Consider the following 7,943-nt stretch of genomic DNA (forward strand, 5'->3'; position numbering starts at 1 on the left):
CGTCCGTCCGTCCGTCCGTCCGTCCGTCCGTCCGTCCGTCCGTCCGTACGTACGCAGCAGGCAGCCTGATTTCGGTCAGCCGCGTTCAGTCTGTCCCTCCTCAGAGACAGGCAGACTGAGCGGGGCAGATTGGACGTGGCTGGCTGGGGTCGAGTTGCCTGTTTCGGGTTAAGCAAGAGTAGAGCCACGCTGAAGCCATGGAGCTCGAATGTCCAATGTAAAACTAACTTTACCATGGTTTAAAGTGGCGCTATGGCTCTGCAGACATTGCACATTGCTGTCTTGTTTTGTGGTGTTTCTAGTGTAAAATACTTCCACACAGCGGACATGTTTCATTGAAAAGTTGGTTAGCTGTTAGCCACAGTGCTGCTAACTCATGTTGTAGCTGCTGCAAACTATGAACTGGATTTCCTGAATGTGAGGTGGGTCTTATTACTCTGGGTTCATGAGACACGCCTCCGTTCAGGAAATCCATTCCATAGTTTGAAGCCAACATGCATCATAGATCGGCAATCTCTGCACAATGGATCGGAAAAATCCGATACGTAAATTATGCTGGTATCGGAGGCCGATATAGATACTGGATCGGATTGACCCCATCCCTATTTGTAAAACCAGTCTACATGTCTAGGTGCTTCATTTTATACACCTGTGGCCATGGAAGTGATTGGAACACTTGATTCTGATAATTTGGATGGGTGAGCAAATACTTTTGGCAATGTAGTGTAGCTATTGAGACTAATTAAAGGTGGATCTGATTAGCTTAGCTTCATGGTTTCTATCAGCTGTGCTAAATAAACAAGCCTCGCTCCACTCGTTGTGTAGTGAGATTCTTGAGGGTGGACAAAGCTCAAATTTTTTCAGCCATTATATTGGTTATCAGCGGTCACCCCCTCCCAATATCGACATCAGCGATATCCAAAATCTTCATATCGGTCAGGCTCTAATAAGTACAGTTCATTTACTATCAGACAGGAGGTCCAGCAGCATTAAAATAAGAAAAAATAGACTGAAAAACAGCTTTTTTATTTAAACCAATAAGACGTTAAACACCATCCATCACCTTAATGTCAATCTTGTGCAATAACCGTGAGCAATCATCTCCTTTTGATGCTTTTTACCCTTTTATAAGTTTGACATTGTGAGGAGGAGAAGGTCCTTCAGTGGGCGGGTTCAAATTGAGGTCACATGCCTCACCAGCTGATGGCGGTAATACCTTGTAAACAGGTTTCAGTTCAGGGTGAGAATTTATTTGATGTTTCTGGTAAATTAAAAAGAAGACAGATTATAAAAATTATCAAATTAAACTATATATATCCTGCTAATAAACTTTTAATGAACTTTAGTTCACTATTAAATCTCTGATGAAGCAGATTCTACAAAATCATCTATATTTAAAGTTTTATATCTTTTCTTCATCATTTGATGTATTTGCACTTGTGTCAACTTTTATTGTTCAATTTAGATGTGTGGTTTTGTTTCTTGTTAACAGATATTTCTTATTATTAGCTGTGCTTTAAAGTTTAATTCTTGTTTTGGGATTTGTACATCTGTGGGTTACACAGTTGAACTAAAGACCGGAGCTCTTCTTTAAACATATTTGAGGGAAATATTCCTGAGCGATCCAAAAATTTTGCATCTTTTTATGATTTTTCAGATGAGTTAACTTTAACAGATTATGTAATGGTCACTAAAGTGAAACAGGATTTCATGATAAATCTGGCACCATTTATTTATTGTTTTAATCTTCACATAAAATGTTTTTAAAAATCCTTTCTATCCTCCGTCCCAGACCTGTCCCGGTCCGCCCATCTGTTGGGATCGTCCTTCATGAGCAGGCGAGCCGGGGTCTGTGCAAAGGCCTTCTGCGAGTCAGCAGCTCGTATGATTCTCAGTGGTGACCAGCAGAGCTCGGAGCCTGCAGAACACACAAGGCTGGGATCCGGAGCCTGAACCGGCAGCACGGACGATCTTCTGCGGTGACCAGCGGATCTCGGAGACAGGGAGATGATGCCCTGCACGGCCAGAGCGGGCTCCAAAGCTTCGATAGAGGACCGGGGAGATCGGCGGAGCTCCATCTAGCTCGCTTTGAATTTTGTCGTCGGCCACCACCAAGCACAAAAATGCCTGCACTTCAGCATTAGACCACGGTGTTGTCATTAGGCCCGAGCAGCGAAGCGCTGCTAAGGCCTATTGTAATCGCTCTGTTCAGGTCAGAGCTGCAATTTTTTCAGCCAAATGAATTGGCGTTTTGGAAGCCTTAACATATCCCAAAAGTCATCAAATTTGGCGGACGCATCAGGACTGGTAAAAAATTACGTATTTTAAGGGCGTGGCAAAAATCGCAACAAACGGCTCAAGAGCGCCACCTACAAATTTTCAAAATACCCTCCGCATTAATCTTAGTTTGTCGTAGAAGAATGAAATTTGGTACGCTTGTCCAATTCCCCAAGATGCACAGAAAACACTCTGGCACCAACATTGTACAATAAACAGGAAGGCGGCCATTTTGGAATGCCTGCCCAATTTTCACACCTTTTTGGCGGTTTTCAGACTCCGCATTTGAATGAACTCCTCCTAGGGATTTTGCTCAATCGGTTTCAAACTTGGCCATTTTATCAAAAGGCATGGGAGACGCAAAGTTATCTAAACAGTTTGTTTCAGAGCGTGCTGAAGGGGCGGAGCCAGACCTCAAAGTTTGACATCTCGCCATGAAAAACGAAATGCTAATAACTCCTACACGAAAACTGTCTGAGAAATAAAACCTTCAGTGATTGATCCACATCCAGTCCCCTGCAAGACTGAATTATCAAATCATGACATCACTTAAGCCATGCCCCTGACAACAGGAAGTAAAGTTTTTTGTTGAACCATCCCTATCTGACCCCTGTCACCTGATCAGCATGATAGTGTGTCCAGTGATCGAAGACATGTTGGTGTAACTTGCTTTCCAACACTGACAGTTTTGGGTGGAGCATGTGGGCGGCGTGGCAAAGTAAGACGTAACGCCGTCGCCATACGTTTGCCTCTAAATTCCACAGATTTGAACCAAGGTGCACCAAAATCAGTATGATCCATCATTATCCACCCCTTGAACAGGAAGCCACAATAAGTGGCCAATAGCCTCCACAACGCCCCCTAGAATATTTTAAAACCTAAGCCCCAAGCCATTTTTGGACCGATAATTCTGAAACTCAGTGAACATCTGTATCTTCTCAGGAACTATGAAAAAGTCTCTTGAAGCCCTGGTCCAAAACCAACAGGAAGTCGGTCATTTTGGGTTAGAGTCATTTTTGGCCGTTTCTAATTGAGAATTTTAACAAACTCCTCCTAGGAATTTTGAAGGATTGCCTTCAAACTTGGTTAATATGCCCTTAAGACATTGAAGAGTAAAAGTTATCTAAAGCTTGCGTTTTCGTCTATGTTAAAGGGGCATGGCCAGGCCTCAAAGTTTCACTTCACGCCCATCAATTTCCTAACACTAGAACTTTCACATTGAAAGACCGAAATGCACGAAAGTTGGCATGATTCATCCCTGTTGGATTCCCGAAGATCCACTGTGGTCATATTTTGATGTGATCAAAGCCCGGCCCCCTTGGAACAGGAAATCTCTTTTTTAACTTGGAATGCTCCGTCTTTGACACCATTGACCTAATCAGGATGATCCTGTGTTAGAAGATAGATAATATGGTCTGACTTGATTTAAAGCGCAAACCGTTTTGGCTTGAGGATGTGGGCTTGGCGGCGTGGCGAATTCAGAATTGACACCGTTGCAATACGTTTGGCTCTAAATTGCACAGATTTCAGCCGATGCGCACCAAAATCACTATGATCTACTATTATCCGCCCCTTGAACACGTTTCCATGATAAGTGGCCAATAGCCTCCACAGTGCCACCTACATTATTCCTACAGTTATAGTTCAGTGATACAAGATCTGATCCGTACCAGATTTATTGTGCGTCATCAGTGAGGACTTTTACACACATTGATATTGTGGTTTAACATACGACTCTAGTGCACCCCCTACATTATGCCAACAGTTATATCTCAATGATGCATCATCCTATCTGCACCAGATTTTTGGTGTGTCATCTGTGAGCATTTCTAGACACATTGGTATTGTTCTTTAACATTTGACTAAAGTGCGCCCACTACATTATTCCAACAGTTATATCTCAGTGATACATCATCCGATTGGAATCAGATTTTTGATGCATAATCAGTGAGCACATCTAAGCACATTGATATTGTGGTTTAACATATGAATCAAGTGTACCCCCTAGATTATTTAATCAGTTAGATCTCAGTGATATATCATCTGATCTAAGCCAGATTTGGGGTACATCATTAGTGAGCACTTCTACACACACTGGTATTGTTGGTTAACTTTTGACTCCAGTGTGCCCCCTAGATTATTCCAACAGTTATATCTCAATGAAATATCATCCAATATGTACCAGATTTTATGTGCATGATCAGTGAGCACTTATAGACACATTGATAAAGTTCTTTAACATTGGACTCAAGTGTGCCCCTACATTATTCCAACAGTTATATCTCAGTGATACATTATCCAATCTGAACCTGAGCTTTTGTGCTTGATCAGGGAGCACTTGTACACACATTGGTATTGTGGATTCATGACATAAATTAAGCCCCACCTACTCAGAGAAAAAAACGGTTGATTATTGGATGACACTTCCAGCTTCACACTGTGTAAGATATTAGACTGAAACTTAGTTCGCTAACTGTTGATTACCACATATGACATGTAGAAAAGCATATGACATGTAGAAAAGCATAAAGGAAGTGTTTGTCAAACATTAGCCACAAAACAGGAAGTCACCATAACTCGTGTCTGGAAGGTCAGATTTCGCCTATACTTGTAAGACCTGCAACTGGACGAGTAACAAGATGGACGGAAGGCCATGTCAAAGATTCGGGAAATGCGCCCCGTGGTGAGCGTATACAGGATTGGCATGACAGCGTTCGCAATGGCGACTGGGTGGACTAGCTGGAGCTCACGCAGTTGCCGTAAGGCCGGAGCAGTGCTTTGCTGCGATGGCCTCCAATGCTGCTTGCAGCTTTCATTGTTTTTAAAATCTTAAAAATAGATTCAGCCGCTTCTCTGAGTTCCAAGTAATTGCAAATGGAGAATTAATGTTTTGAAAAGTTTCTGAAAGATCCAATGACTCCTCCCCCTGTCCAACCAATGACCAACAGTGTTCTGACATCACGTTTTGGTGCCGTCTCGACTCGCTTGGCCCCCTTGAGAAGAAAAGACCAAAAAAGGTGCCGGTTCCACAAAAAAAAAAAAACTGTGAAAAAAGGCACAAAACCGTACAGAACCGAGCCAAACCAGGCTTAAGAGGAGCTGTGGAAAAGGCCCATGTGCTGTCTTGGCCCCCAAGATATTGTAGAGCTATTTTATGTATTGTAGCTAACAAGTCCTTTTTGATGTCAGCACTCTGTTCATCAGACGACTGAGGCACACGAGAACATTGATTTTAGTTTCATATAGTTCAAATCTGTTCAAACTTGGGTCTGATTCTGAATTAAACTTTGGTCCTTCCTGTTGTTCCAGCTTCAAGCCCCAGTCCAAGTCTAAGTTAAACGATGGACATAACTATCAGACTGAAGATGAAGATAAGAATAGTGCTGGGATCAGAGACTTCATAAAACACCTGCCTCATCGGAACACAATCTTTCGTTCTAAAGACCCTAAAGGCTCACTGACCAAGATCAGCAAGACTAAACACTCTCAAAGAGAGGTAAGATTTCCTGTTCTCAGATCAGCTTTGCAGGTTGGAGCCTTATCTTTGATCTTTTTTTTTTCCAGTTTCCACTAGAGACTTTCAGCTGGGTTTAGATCTGGACTATTTTCATTAAATGTCTTTGTTGAAGGAGTGTTTTCATGTCTCGTCTTTTGTCCTGTAGCCAACGTCTTCTGACTTGTCTTTTCTGAATATACTTTTTTTTTCATTCAACCTTTATTTAGACAGGTAAATCCCATTGAGCCTCGAGGACTCATTTACAAGAGAGACCTGATTTCAACAAAGAATGATGACAACAATGGACAACCGTGACAACAATAAACAGTTATAAAAAGTCATACTCCAGTTTTTTTTTTTTTAAACAAATAGGATGGCTTAAAAATGGTAACAAAACAGCTAGATTCTAAGGCGAATGTAGAAAACTAAAAACAGGAACATGTCTGCATTGGTCCCTGCCAGGAGTCCAACAGATTCCTAAAGTCACTTAGAGAGGTCAAGGTCGAGAGCTTCAAATGTTTTTGTAAGGTATTCCGGGAAACAGGAGCGGAGTAGGAGAAGGCTCTCTTGGCTAGTTTAGTCCTCACTGAGGGAACACTGCAGGTAATAATGTCCTGAGAGCGCACACTGTAGCTGCACTCACACAGAGACATGTAGGAGGAGATGTATGAAGGCAGCACACCAAGAAGTGATTTAAAGATGGAAATGTACTAGTGGGAGAGTCTGCGTGAAGTTAATGATGTCCAGTTAACCAGTGAATACAGGGTGCAGTGGTGGGTACGATAATCACAGCCAGTTATGAATCTTAGTGCACCATGATAGACAGCATCCCACATCTGCAGCATCCAACATCTGCAGGGTTCTTGTAGGAGCATTCATGTAAATAATGTCACCTTTATCAATGGAGGCAAGGAAAGTCACAGATACAAGGCGTTTCCTAGCATTCAGAGTTAGACAGGATCTGTTTCTGAAAAAGAACCCCAGTTTAACTTTCAGTTTCTTTACCAAGATTTCCACATGAAGCTTAAAAGAGTCAACCAAGATACCCAAATATTTATATGAATCAACAAGCTCAATGGGGACACCATTTGAGGATACAATCGGAGGAAGAACTGCTGGGACCAACTTCCATCCATCCATCCATCCATTTTCTTCCGCTTATCCGGGGTCGGGTCGCGGGGGTAGCAGCCTAAGTAGGGAGGCCCAGACTTCCCTCTCCCCAGCCACTTGGGCCAGCTCTTCCGGGGGGAATCCCGAGGCGTTCCCAGGCCAGCCGAGAAACATAGTCCCTCCAGCGTGTCCTGGGTCTTCCTCTGGGCCTCCTTCTGGTGGGACGTGTCCGGAACACCTCGCCAGGGAGGCGTCCAGAAGGCATCCTAAACAGATGCCCAAGCCACCTCAACTGGCTCCTCTCGACGTGGAGAAGCAGCGGCTCTACTCCGAGTCCCTCCCGGATGATCGAGCTTCTCACCCTGTCTCTAAGGGAGAGCCCAGACACCCTGCGGAGAAAACTCATTTCGGCCGCTTGTATCCGAGATCTCATTCTTTCGGTCACAACCCAAAGCTCGTGACCATAGATGAGGGTGGGAACGTAGATCGATCGGTAAATTGAGAGCTTCGCCTTTTGACTCAGCTCTCTCTTCACCACGACAGACCTGTACAGCGCCCGCTTCACTGCAGACGTTGCACCTATCCGCCTATCGATCTCACGCTCCATTTTTCCCTCATTCGTGAACAAGACCCCAAGATACTTGAACTCCTCCACTTGGGGTAGGACCTCCTTCTTGACCCGGAGAGGGCACTCTACCCTTTTCCGGCTCAAGACCATGGCCTCGGATTTGGAGGAACTGATCTTCTTCCCGGCCGCATCGCATTCGGCTGCGAACCGCTCCAGCGAAAGCTGTAGATCACGATCTGATGAAGCCAATAAGACCACATCATCTGCAAAAAGCAGAGATGCAATCCTAAGGCCACCAAAACGGATCCCCTCAACACCTTGGCTGCGCCTAGAAATTCTGTCCATAAAAGTTATGAACAGAATCGGTGACAAAGGGCAACCTTGGCGGAGTCCAACTCTCACCGGGAACAAGCCCGACTTACTGCCGGCGATGCGGACCAGGCTCTGACACCGGTCATACAGGGACCTAACAGCCCGTATCAAAGGGCCCAG

The 7,943-nt window shown here is 44.1% G+C and overlaps 1 long non-coding RNA gene across 1 annotated transcript in view; it reads left to right on the plus strand.

Annotated features, from left to right (window-relative positions):
- Window positions 1–7,943, plus strand: part of LOC119422004 — a 54,344-nt gene that overhangs the window by 32,540 nt on the left and 13,861 nt on the right. The window contains exon 2 of the long non-coding RNA XR_005187387.1: window positions 5,587–5,773. This is a non-coding gene — a long non-coding RNA (uncharacterized LOC119422004). The remainder of the gene's footprint in view (window positions 1–5,586; window positions 5,774–7,943) is intronic.

This window comes from Nematolebias whitei, chromosome 15, assembly GCF_014905685.2.
Source record: "Nematolebias whitei isolate Nwh7 chromosome 15, NemWhi1, whole genome shotgun sequence".
NCBI lineage: Eukaryota > Metazoa > Chordata > Actinopteri > Cyprinodontiformes > Rivulidae > Nematolebias > Nematolebias whitei.